Source organism: Pygocentrus nattereri, chromosome 27 (assembly GCF_015220715.1).
Source record: "Pygocentrus nattereri isolate fPygNat1 chromosome 27, fPygNat1.pri, whole genome shotgun sequence".
Taxonomy (NCBI): domain Eukaryota; kingdom Metazoa; phylum Chordata; class Actinopteri; order Characiformes; family Serrasalmidae; genus Pygocentrus; species Pygocentrus nattereri.
Genome location: NC_051237.1, coordinates 8,771,331 through 8,785,239, shown reverse-complemented (window position 1 = coordinate 8,785,239; position 13,909 = coordinate 8,771,331). Strand labels below are relative to the sequence as shown.

Here is a 13,909-nt window from a genome sequence, read left to right as displayed (position 1 = left end):
GTCGTGAAAATTAAATGTATTGTAGGTATATTTTTGCCTTAGTGCTCACCCCTATCAGGCTGAACATGTTTTTGGAGTACATTTCAACATAATGTCGTAATGTTGCCCCATAACTCACTCAATAGCTAAATTTTGGCCTCATCATCCTTCTCTCCCTGTGCTCCTCTAATGGTTCCACCCCCTCCTCCCTGGTCCATCTAATCTTCCTTGCCTTTTGACTCTATTTTCAAGAACTGTCATGTAATTGAAGTCACTGTCTTTGTTGCGGTGGGTACAAGCTGAGAGTAAAGTGCACTCGCACAAAGTGGTTTCTCATCTCAGAATCTGGTTGTCACTTCAGTCTAGCAAAAAGATTGAATGACTGGATTATTTCTTTGTATCACCAGCCAGAACATGCTAAAAAATATGAGGCATTTGATGTAAAATCCAAGCAGATTCTAGTTAGTACTCCTGTGAGGTTTCCCCTCAGCCTCGATTGGCTTACAAAAACATCATGCACCATCACAGCTAGTTACACAAGCAAAGCCATCTTACAGCACGATCATTAAATGACTGTAAACAGTCCATAAGCATCATAAAGTATTGTAAAAATAACACTTATTTTAATCATCACATCCGAAACCTAAATGGGTTCTCAGTAAGAATGTGTGTTCCTGTTCCTAAAAAATGAGCAGCAGTTTCTGAAGTGAGGCAAGACTCGTGTACTTTTGCTTTGAATCAGGGCATTCGCATCAAAGGCTTATCTACTGACACTTACTGATTGCAAATTAAGCTTGTTCTTTCAAATGAAATGAACAGATCTAAGAGAAGCATAAGGCAAAGCTGATGGAATTGGCATGACAGTAAAAGCATTTTTTTTTTAGCTGAACATTTTAAAAATTACTATATTAAAGTCTCACAAAAGATAAAAGGCCATAAAAAAGCAGTTGTGTGTATTCTTAACATCTTTATCCAATGTACAAAGAAGAAGTCTTTGTAGTCCCGCAAGCCTCTATTTTTATTATTACTGGTAATTATTCTAGTTGAAGTACCATTTTAGGGCTTGCGTTATTCTCTTTATTCTCTTTTTTTCCTTTAACTGATATTATAACTCCATCTTCTGCTTCCCTCTCTTGTTCTCCAAGATAGCAAGTTTATTTTGGCATTTGCTGAAACCTACTATCAAGGCGAGACAAATCTCAGCTTTCCAGGAAAATGCTATCGCACAATCTCCTCAAAAAAACATGAGGCAACATAAAGCGCTTGACCACGATACTATATATATTCAGCACAGTTCCAAGCCTCTGTTGCATACCGAACCTTACAGGTCTGGATTTTTATCGTGATGGCATCCAGGAAATTTCACCCACAAAAACCACGGCTTGATTCTCCTGACTTTAAGGCCTAACCCCATCATGGTGTCATCTGTAAAATTTCAGCATCTGCTACACAGGATTCATTTGGCAAGCAGTGCAGGTCCACCCTGCTGAAATATGAGCGGTACTGTTGGCTTTCATCTCAATAGTAGCAGCTGATTTGTTGTGAGCAGAAAGTTTGGAGCAGGAGGTTCAGCTAAATTCCTCTGCCAGGATCTCAGACAATCCGTCATAGAACCGGAGAACAGTGCATGCCTATACGCCTACACCTGAAGAGGAGAGTCTTCAGACGCAGCTGGATTTGTTATATTCCTCTTATGGGCTGGCAAAAAAAAGCCTTGTGGACATAAACTTACACAAACAGAGAATTTATGAAATTCCATGGAAGAAAGTTAACAAACGTTACTCAAACTCACAGTGCAGAGATGAAAATCTTCACTGATGTTCACAATTGTTCAGTACCTTCAGTGGACACACGTATATATAGACCCTGTTATATTTTTCTGTAGCTTAGTCTTGCTGTGCCACAGCAACGTGCTGCATTGACATCACATTTTGTTCTTTACGCAGTGTGGCAGAATTGTAAACTGAAGGTTTGCTTTTCTATCTACTGCTTACATTATGGGTAGCATTAAAAAATCTCTTTAGAAATGGCGCATGAACAGAGTGTAAAAATGTATTCCAGTTGGTGGCTTTGCGTCACAAGATTATCTCTTTGCTGCAGACACCTAGTGAGTATGGAAATGTGATTAATGCAATGTTAAATAAATAAATTAACCTTGCTACCATGCCCAAATGCAATTCATAGATGCTACCTTGTGAGCTGGTATGAAAAACAAAGTCTGGTACCCGATTTCTCCTGGCTCCTGATAAATTCCATCAACAGCACACATGATTTGACAGTGTTACTGATTAGCTAAACCAGCAATTAGATGATAACTAAAGTTAATACTGGGCTTTGTTCAGGGCAATTTTCCCCATAATTTTTCCAGGTGCCTGCAACTTTTACACAGTACTGGGTGTGTGTGTTTGTCTGTGTGTATGCATTCCACCATAACAGCATTACTCCAACAGTCAAACGTGGTGGTAGTGTGATGATCTGGGACTGACCAGGATAACTTGTCATAATTGTAGAAATTATTCATTCTGCTCTCCATCAGAAAAATCCTGAAGAAGAATCTCCACCCATCAGTTTGTGACCTAAAGCTCAACTGCACTTGGGTAATGTAGCAGAACAATGATCCAAAGCACACTGGCTGCCTCTGAATGGCTAAAAAGAAACACAATTAAGGTCTGGCAGAGTCAAAGTCCTGACATGAATCCCATTGAGATATCTGATTGTAGTTGTTACTGCCAAATGTGGTACAACCACTTATTAGGTTTAGGAGGGTAATTTTAATTAATTTATTTTTTTAAATAAAGTTTTATCTTCAATTAATGGAATAATCATTTAAAAGCTGCATTCTGTGTTTACCTGTGTTGTCTTTATCTTATATTATAGCTGGATAATCTGAAACATTTAAATGTCACAGATAAGAAAACATAGAAGAAATTACAAATAGTTTTTCACAGTACTGTATATACATATTGTGTGTATACTAAACTCAAAAATTAAAGTCAAAACATACACTGAACTAAAGCCACACTTATGTGGTTTTATAATTATGTAATGCTAGAGAGCATTCCAAACAGCAGGAGGAGACTTACAAGCTCTCACTTCTCATGTGGACATTTCCAAGGGTCATTCTGATTGCAATCTAATCCTGGGGTTTTCTTCAGTGGGGATTTATCCAAGACCCTGGCAGTTACGTCAGTAGGCAATTACCATCAAATGAATTCCTCTGCTTGCTTCATCATCCTCTCCTAATATTCCAAATTCGTTTCTCATTAAATGGGTGTCAAATGGAATTAGATCCTTCATTTGCATCTGGATGTCATGTGAGTCTACAAATTTGCTTACCGCAGTGTCAGAGTCCCTCACTGTTCAGTTTGAAAAGTACTGCACATATTTAGCAGATGAGCTTCCTCTGAGGAGGACCTCTCTGTAACTTTACTGAGGAGGGAGGAAATTAAATCAGTGGCTCCAGAGCCAATAACATAAGGTGCTTTATTCAGATTGTGAAAAGAATAGCAGTCAGAGATTGAAATCGGCATATGCCAATTCAATAGAGCCACAGTCGGCGCTTTTCTGTCAGCAGCAATGCAATCAAAATGATTGTGTGCAAGTTCCACAAACGGACTCCTTGTGGGCTAGGGCTTTTATTCAAGGATTGTCGACACAGAGGACACTTTCTTAATGGCAGAGTGCAGAACAAACCCAGAGCTTTATTTTAAATGCAAGAAAATGCATCCTTTATAGACACTGGGGTGGTTTTCTCCACTTTGTGTTTCTAACCATTCATAGCAGAATATCCCCTCACTGCTGTACCTCCTGTAGCACTGCCTGAGGCACAGCTTGGTATCCCATAAACAAACTCATCATTCAGCAAAGCAATGTACTGTACCCTAAAAATCCCTCCGGGTTACCGTGTGCAAAGCTTAAAGAATACAGAGGTGGATACATTGGCTTATGGACGGCAACAGACATAGGAAGGAAACGTGTGAGACATCTTAATCTGAACAAGCTGCACAGTGTTTAGGACTAGCAGGTCAGAGCATTTCTGTGCTCATAACCTGACCACTTGATTAAGGTTAACCACAGAGCTGACAGGTGTGTAAAAGAGACAAAGAAGGCTTTGAGTCCACACATCCTTGGACCTTATAAATGCTTAGTTAGCAAAACACCAGATCATAAAAGGCAAAACACACTTTTTGAGCTTCATGTTGTGAAAGAGCTGGTTAAACTGTCTTATTTCAGAAAATGGTTTGAGTATACCGTTAAGTCCTTCACATACTGCATGACACTTATTGGTGTGTTTGTCATACATCAATACATTCATTTGAACAGGTGTATTACCCATGGTGTAGGGTTTTTTTGGCGGGGCAGTTGACAATACGACATCATTTTATTCACCCACTGGACTGTTTTGCGAATTTTTACAAGTGATGTGAACTCCAGTCACTGTTATTTTTGGTAAGAACCAAGATCATGGATCAGTTTTGTCTCAGCAACTAGGATACCTTCACAAATGTCAGTAGGACTGGTTGACCTTCTGGTTAGTCACAGATGGCATTAACTCCAAAAGCCACTCAACTGGGCATTAAACTGGGCTGCAGACACCCTACTCAAATGGGTCTCACACTGGGCTCACCATGCTCCTTTAGCTGTTCTGAAATAGAAAGTGGCTTTCCCAATGTCACTGCTTGCCCATTGTCTGAGGAGTGTAGGATGTGTTTTTACACTTGACAGTTTGCCTGATAGTTAATTTCACTGGGCATGGATTATCATATTTTCATTAGGCAACATTAATCAACTTGCTAATGACTGTAGTTAGCTAGCTCAGATAGATATTATTTCTGACATATGACTTAAATAACATTGTGCCAGCCTGTTATTCAGGTTGTCTTTCCATGGTTGACCTGCCCGTGTTTGTCACAACAACCACTGACCATTAACACCAAATCCAAAAGGAGAGCATAGGTAAGTGTTTGGTGCTGCTATTCATGTATTTCTTTTCACTAAAGACTATTATTGGATGACTAAACCACCAGATAAAAAAAATTACTTCATTTAAAGCCTGTAATGAACTGGCATAAAGCTCTATAAACTGTTAAAGTTAAGGTAGTTATATTGCATTACAACTTAAGTGTCTAAAATGTTTGTAGGAACAGATATAATAATGTGTTATGGATGTGACTATAACTGCTTATAAGCAATAACACAAGCATATGAAAGGCAGTATGAGGTATCGTGCCTACTTTGACTAGTTCTAACTTTTAACTTTTGAAAATATTTATCATTTATTATTAGATTAAGGTAGTGGATAAAAAGATGAATTTGAAAACGACTGAAGGTACATGCTAAGGATAAGTGGCGCTGCTAAGTTTGCCAGCGAAGCAGAAATCACAAGCATCAGCACTTAAGATCACAAAGACAACACTTATTTGCCAACATGAACATACCCACACTCACATTACACACACTATCAGTCTCCAATTCATAAACAATCAGTGTTTACACACTGATTCCCTGCACAGCAGGTTGGGGAATGCATGCTGGATTGCATCACTACAGAGAGCTAATCACTGGACTCCAGCTGGGTCAGAAGGGCTCAGTATCAGATATGAACCATTAGTCATCATCACACACGCACAGACACTTTTCAAGATTAGCATGGAGTTAGTTTCGTATGCTTTTTCATTCGATAACTGTCGGTGGAGAGAGAAAGAGCGAGTGGAGAGAGAGGTCTACTCTGGCAGATGTATGGGAGGCAAAGGCAGAGAGCAGGGAACACAGTGGAGTGTAAGCTTTGAGTGACACGAACCCCCTGAGAGAGGAGATCCATTATATCCTTAAAGTTCCCCATCTGGTCTTTCCTTACTTTCCCTTTGAAGTAGAAAAAGATGCCACAAGACAGCTAAAGATCCCTATGCTTGCCATGCTGCCCTCCCCATTTACTAAACGCAGCAAGCAATTAACTCTGTAATCTGTTTACAAATGAGCGCCCAATCGCTACAGACCTCCAAACTTCAGATGGCCTTCAAATTAGTTCAAGAACAGTGCATAGAGAGCTTCACAGAATGGGTTTTCATGACTGAGCACCTGCATTCAAGCCTTACATAACCAAGCGCAATGCAAAGCATTGAACGCAGTGGTGTAAAGCCCCGCCACTGGACTCTAGAGCAGTGGAGACGTGTTCTCTGGATTGATGAATCACGCTTCTTTGTCTGGGAATCCGATGGACAAGTCTGGGTTTGGCTGTTGCCAGGAGAACGGTACTTGTCTGACTGCATTGTGCCAAGTATAAAATTTGGTGGAGGGGGGATTATGGTGTGGGATTGTTTTTCAGGAGTTGGGCTCGGCCCCTTAGTTCCAGTGAAAGGAACTCTTGATGCTTCAGCAGACCAAGAGATTTTGGACAATTTCATGCTCCCAACTTTGTGGGAACAGTTTGGGGACGGCCCCTTTGTTGAAGCTCGTACAGCAGCAAAGGGTGGGCCGACATCATATTAAACCCTATGGGTTAAGAATGGGTTGTCACTCAAGTTCATATGTGTGTGAAGGCAAACGAGCGAATAGGGATATTTTTCAAAACCTCCAAAGTTCAGTCTTATTAGTTGGTTGCACTTCCTGCTTCTTACAATCCAAGTAATTCTGAATACATTCAGTGACTGTGCACTGGAATGGTCAGTTCATTTTTCTACTGTTCTAAAACTGTTCTAAAAACACTTAATTTGCAGATGTTATGTCTATTTGCTTTCTCAAATAAGGACTTCTTTACAGCTACACATCCTTTCAGACACATAGCACTGAGCGGTCTTCTCGAAACATCACCCAGATCTGCTGGTATATTTTTAAACACCTACAAAACTCAGTCTTAGAAGTTGGCTGCATGGTCTGCCTCTCATGATAAAAGTAGTCCCAAAAGCATTCAATGATGTTGAGGTCTGGACTCCTGAAGCCCTGTCTGGACTCTAGTCAGTCCACTGTTTCGAGACCAACAGCAACCTCTTTGTTTGATGTGTAAATTTTCTTCTTTTTCTCCAGTTCCCTATTCTCAGTAAAGGCTTCCTGACAGCTACTTATCCTTTCAGATGTAGTGCTGAGCTGTCTTCTCACAGTGGAAGGATGGACAGAAACACCTGTGGATTTTTCAGATCTAAAGTAAGAGTGGAGCTTGATTTTCTCCTCACTCTCAGAGATGAAAGCTCTAAGTATTGTTTATCTGATGGTGACAGTTTTGGTGATCTACCAGGTCTTGCACGATTTTTAGTCCAGTGTTTTCTAAATTTTTTAATAACTTCCTGAACTGTAGTTTTGAAAACTTCAGCTTTTTCACTTTTTTTTATTTTGACTTTCCCCTCCCTTATACAAGCGGATTATCTAATATTTAGTCTCCTGAGAAATATCTCCTCAAAAATGAATTTGTACACAATGGCTGTTTTAACTGGAATTTATTAAATGAAGGGCGGTCTCAGACTTTTGTATAGTGCAAAACACAATCTATCATTGACCTAGATTTGACTCCGTCATTCAAAGAAACAAATGGATCTTCATAAGCTAATAGTGCACAGACTGAGGGAAGCAGGATGATTAGAACAGGCAAAACTTTCCAGAGACAGTGAGTTTATCTTGGGTGATGAATGATTTATGGAGCCGAAAAAAAATAGCTGTGTGTGTTGGGAAGGGTGGGGGTAGACTAAAAGCTTCGCCTCCAAAACATGCCCCCCCACCACCACCTTCCAAAGATTAAAAAGCTAGTCAGCAGCGTCTAAGAAACCACACAAGGCAATGTGCTGGGCAGTCCAGCTGCAGAGGCGATAATGCTTTAAAGAGCTTTTAATTCAGCCGTCTGCTCTTGGCCACAAAACGATGCCATTAAGCCCCGGTTACAGGCCAGGCCTCTCACGCTGAGTGTTCGAATGGGAAAAGCCCTCTCTCAGTCTTAACGTGCAATATGCGGTTCTGCTCGGGTGCGCTTTTACAGCTGCTGCACAAGATCCCTACCCAACCCCCTCCCGCCCCGCCAAACCCCCCAACACACTCTTAACGTCAGGGCCGCACGGCCATTTCATGTGATATAATGGCCGACAGCATATGCTTCTGTAGGTGTGCAGCAGGGGCCAGCCATGACTGGAGTAAATGTGCTTTTAAAGTAGGATGCTTTTCCCACCGGAGGCGGTGCTATTACTGCATTGTAAGCCTATATATCCCTCCACTGCCCCCTGATGGCTGACCCTAGGCTCATAACAATCATACTTCCATGAGAGCTTCAGAAGAACTCGAATGAAATCGCTGAGGTACGCAATGATACATCAATGCTCCACAGCAGCTTTGAAAAACGGAGAACTGCTGTTCGATCTAGATCCTCTTCAGCAGCTACTCAGTTCAGTCAACCTCTGTTAGATGATGCTAAGGGAAACAAATTCCAGACACTGGGCTGAAAACATAATAAATTGGCCCATCTTCTGCATGCACGTCTGGATCTGGTACAGTTTCCTCATGGGGCTCGGCCGCTGCTATGATTGTTCATGCATACCATGCAAGTCAAAGAAGGTAATCCCAGCTCATCACCTCTCTGTGGTTGTTTCATTTGCTACAAGAAAACTGCTGCATTTCTCTGTAAAAAAAACACTCATCTGCTCCAAAAGAGGGGACCTAGCAACTGGCATTCCTGTTGCACTGCTTGTCCAGGAGAAAACCCCTGCTAGTGGCAAATTAACCTCTCATCACCTCCCACAGTCAGGATTATTTGACAGCCTCGAGTGTTGTCTTTGTTTATTACCATCATTACTACTGACTGGTTGTCCTGAAGTCTTCACCTTTCATAGGGCTGCTAAGGATAAAACACTACTGCACTCTAAGAAATACTAACTCTGACTCTCTGAAATCTGATGTGTCCCGACAGCCCCAATTTGCAGACCTGAGGTGCAGGGAGCGCCGCTAACCACTCACGTCCTGATAAAAATGATGAGGACAAAGAACTGTCTACCATGATGTAATGTCTGCGCTCTGTGTCCAACATAAAGAACCACACTAAATCAAATCATGTACCACAAAACAGTGATGCCAATAATTAAATCGTGAAGGATGTTGTATAAGCAAGAGACAGCAAAGTGTAACTATCAAATGCACATATGAACAAGATTACAGTATTAGCTTCAATGCAGGCAATCTTTGCTGTAAAGCACAAATGCATTGAGTGACATTTTCAGCAAAAGCATCGCTTTTGGCTCCCTCAAGTCAGACAGACTTGGCAGGTTAGAGCAAATGAGACAGAGGGTGAAACAGAGAAAATGTTTTTCTGGGCTTATAAAACTCTTTAATATATTGTTTTTATATTGTTTTTAAAGAAGATGTAGCCACAGAATCTACTACACTGGCAGCTACATATTCGTTTTTGGTTGCTACACACAAGATTTTTACCAACTATTACTGTAAATGGGAGAAACTCAAATCTTGGAAGGAACTCCAAATTCATCTACAAATAAAAGTGCTCTGAAGGCCAAGGTTACTAACTCAGGTTCAGAAACTTCTGTGCAGCACCCAATAAGAGACATGGACAGGGGTTGAGTGAAGAGGTGGACACAGAAGAGAGCTCGAAAAGTGATGATAAAAGACACAGGAAAACAACAGTACAAGACCTGGTAGACCACCAAAACTGTCACCACCATATGAAGCCGGGGGGTAAAAAAAAAAAAAAAAAAAAAAAAAAAAAAAAAAAATCAGGCTCTACTCTTGCTTCACATCTTGTCTCAACCAAACAAAGAAGATGCTTCTGCTCTCAGAACAATGGACTGACCACCGTAGATTGTGAGAACCAAAAAAAATAGTAACTAACTTCTAAAGCTTGAACTCTGTAGTGGAAAAAGCAAGTCTGTGAATGAAAACACTAAATATTTTGATTAAAATGAATAACTATGTTTAGGTTGATATACACAGGTATCTGCGTAACATTCTGTTAATTACATTTCTTGCTTTTTTCTAAAACTGTAAGATAAAGTGCTTAATTGCTGTCTTGAGTAGAAATTAATGAAAGGAAAGGTTGTCCCTGAATTTTATGCCATACTGTATAAAAGCACAGACATCAAAGCTTTAGAATAAAATGCCATTCTAAATAGGGTATACATATTCATTAAGGGATCATAATTAATACAGTTTTGAGGAAATGTTTGGGAAGGCTTGATGAAATCATTTATTATTATATATTATATATTATCATATGTATTATTATTAAAATATTTCTTATTTAACAAACATCACAGATTATAGAATAGCATTTTTTTCATATTTAACCAGTGTTTTTTAAACTCAAGATGGAAACGGAATGTGAACTTTTTAGACATACATCAATATTCAGTAATAAGGTAGATATCAACACATTACTACCATTTAAACAGTCAGAACACTACATGTACGTGTTACCTTCCAATGTCTTTTTCTTAATACAATGTTATGAAAATATTGTAAAATGTGATTAAAAATTTGAGAATTAGTGTGACATGAAATGTTACATATGCTGACAAACAGATCTGTAACAGTAATTACAGATGTAATTACACTTACTGTAATATATTGGCACTTTATCGGCATTTAACACAACCTGACACTTCCTAAAGCTTATGATCAGTCCTGTACAGTGGTTAAGAGGTATTCTGGCATGTCTCAGTTCTGGTCCCTGAAGCCCTGTACTGCCCTTCACATTTTACAGTTCTCTCCTCTTCCAACACACCAGGTCCAACTACAAGATAATAAACAAGCCCTTTGTAAGGTGAGCAGGGTGTACAAGAGAAGTGAAAACATTACCTTTGGCAGTGCAGTGATACTCCAGGACCAGAATGGAGAAGCCATGCTCTGTATAAAGCCGTTTGAATCTGTGTATATTTTTGGGATGTCTTGCTTGAACAGCCCACTTCTAATCATACCACAATGGGACTAAACCAATAGAGTGCCTAAACCTCAAATTTGAGTTTTAGATCACAGACACTCTGACATTCTGCTGTATAATTTCCTGACACAACTCTGAATTCATTGCTTCCTCAATAATTGAAAGCTGTACGTGGACAGAGGCAGCAAAACAACCCTGTAAAATTTGTTCCACCATGCTTCACAGTTGGGATGAGTTCTGGTCACAGCATGCAGCATTCTGTTTTCTACAGATGTAATCCTGGGTCCATTTACCTATACTTGAAATTCTACGTTCAACATTCTTCTAGTGCTGCTGTTGGACATCCACTTGAGAAAAGCAGCAGTGATTTTACTCTGGAGAGCAACTGTTTCCTCTGTGGTTACCTCCCACAAATGCTAGTCTTATTAAGTGTTGTTCTGTAGGGCCTTAGCTCTCAACCTATGGCCCACTGTCACTTAACTGGGGATTCTATGGTGTCTATGGTGTATCTTAGGCCCCCTAAAGAGACAGCAAATGTGATGAATTTCTTCCCTTTATAACCCACCTGCCTGACTGCAGACTGTTACCTCTTTCCAGTCATATAAGGTTTGACAATTTTTCTTATTTTCTGAATGTTTAAGTATTTTTAAGTTCAATACATTTTCATCTGGCCATATTACACTTCAACAGAACTCTGTTGCCAAGGGCAGGCACCCAAAATCTGAACTGATTCAAACATATGATTCCAACTGTATTATTTTTAGGAGATCATCTTCACAGAAGTTCACTCACTTTTTCCACCAATGATCTTGCCTGTTTAAGCCATTTGTTCATGAAAGCAATGTGAAATGTGTTCTGTTTGTTAAAAAAAAAGTTCTGTGATGCAGAAATCAATCCCAAAAAGCTTCACAAAAGGTTTCCTTGCAACCTAGCTGCCTGGGAAAACTTTAAAGTTAGAATTGAGTTGCACCTACTGGTAATATGCTTAATAAAAGATGAAAACCTTAAAAAACATACAGTCGAACATTTTATCACTCAATGCTTCTGTTGTTGAAACAATTCCAATACGCCCAGCTGGCCTGCTAAGCTTCTGCTTTACTGATTGATCCCTGCTGGCTCACTGGCTGAAAATGATCCGTCTGATTTCTTGCTCTGCGTTTTTGTTCTCTGAAGCGGTGTCTTAAACTTCACACCTATTTTGTCTTTAGTGTAAGACTGTTGTTACTATGCGAGATGTGTGGCCAGCTTTGGACCACTAAAATCTGGCTTGAGATCAGATTTGACCTTCAGGCTAATAGTCCATCCCACTGACCACATATAGCATAAAAGACTGGGATAGAGAACAAAAGAGACCCAAATGTATTATTTCCTTCTCTCTAAAGTTTGAGCTTCAAGCCTCACCAAAGATAAATGAAGAAGCTGAAAGCGTCCCACAAACACAAGCTCAACTCTATCAACTTGGGGAGGGAAGGGGATGTGAGATATTAGATGGGGGCTCTATACAATAATGAGCACCCATTTGTGCTGAAGGCAGAGTGTGTTTGGTGCACGGATGGTTGCAGGTCAATGCCCCTGGGGTGCCCTAATGGGGGCAACCATGGAAACCGTAGAGCATTAAAAAAAAAAATCTAAGTGTTCTGGGCGCCGATTAACTCACCTGGGGCTGCTAAAGGAGGGGTAGGGGCCATGAGATGATAGAGTATGATGATGGAATATGGCGACCTGAGCACCTGAGCTTAATGCACACTACCATTTCCATTCAGTTTCACAATCACAGTTATGCAAGAGAGGGAGAGGGAGAGGGAGAGGAAGAGAGAGAGAGACACAAAATGGAAGAAAGACAGAAAGAGGAGGGGGATAGAGAGAGAGGGAGAGAGAGAGAGAGAGAGAGAGAGAGAGAGAGAGAGAGAGAGACACAGAAAGAGAGATAGAAATTGAGAGAGGCAGAAAGAGACAGAGAGAGGGAAGAGAGCTACAGACAGAAAACGAAAGAAAGCAAAGATATGGAGAGGAGAAAGAAAATATTAAAGTGTGTGAGAGAGAGAGAGAGAGAGAGAGAGAGAGAGAGAGAGAGGGAGAGAGGGAGAGAGGGAGAGAGAGAGAGAGAGAGAGAGAGAGAGAGAGAGAGAGGGAGGGAGGGAGGGAGGGAGGGAGAGAGAGAGAGGGAGGGAGGGAGGGAGGGAGGGAGAGAGAGAGGGAGAGAGAGAGAGAGGGAGGGAGGGAGGGAGGGAGAGAGGGAGGGAGGGAGAGAGAGAGAGAGAGAGAGAGAGAGAGAAAAAAATGTGAGATCCATAAGAAAATGACAGACAAAAGGAAGAGAGAAACAGTGAAACAGAACGAGAGAACATGAGAGAGAAAGGGAGAGGGAGAGACACGCACACAAAAAATGGGAGAAAGACAGAAAGAGGAGAGGGACAGAGAGAGAGAGAGAGAGAGAGAGAGAGAGAGAGAGAGAGAGAGAGAGAGAGAGAGAGAGACATAGAAAGAGAGACTGACAGAGGCAGAAGAAGACAGAGAGAGGGAAGAGAGCTATAGACAGAAAATGAAAGAAAACAAGAAAGAGGTAGAGAGGAGAGAAAGAAAATATTAAAGTGAGAGAGAGAGAGAGACAGAGAGAGAGAGAGAATGTGAGATCCATAAGAAAATGAGACAAAAGAGAGAAACACAGTGAGACAGAACGAGAGAATGTGAGAGAATGTGAGAGAGAGAGAGCAGAGAAAAGAGAGCTCTCAAGAGAACAAGGGAGAGAAAAGGTGAGACAAACAGAGTGGGGCAAGAGCAAATGAGAGAAAGAAGGAGACAGCAAAGAGAAAATGGGAGCAAGAGAGAGAGAGAGAGAGAGAGAGAGAGAGAGCGCGAGCTCAGAAGGAAAGAGATAGATTAGGTAGAGGGAGAGAGTGGGAGATGAGAGAAAGAGAGAAAAAGAGGGAGACAGCTCTGAAATAAGGAGATGAATCAGGGAGGGAGGGAGGCGGAAGGAGGGAGGCGGAAGGAAGGAGAGGGAGGGAGAGGAAGGGAGAGAGAGAGAGAGAGAGAGAGAGAGAGAGAGAGAGAGAGAGAGAGAGA

General features: G+C 40.9%; 1 protein-coding gene across 2 annotated transcripts in view; it reads right to left on the bottom strand.

Annotated features, from left to right (window-relative positions):
* The window catches only part of vps50 (VPS50 EARP/GARPII complex subunit), a 154,815-nt gene that overhangs the window by 38,758 nt on the left and 102,148 nt on the right, over positions 1-13,909 (bottom strand). The gene's annotated exons all lie outside the window — the stretch shown is intronic.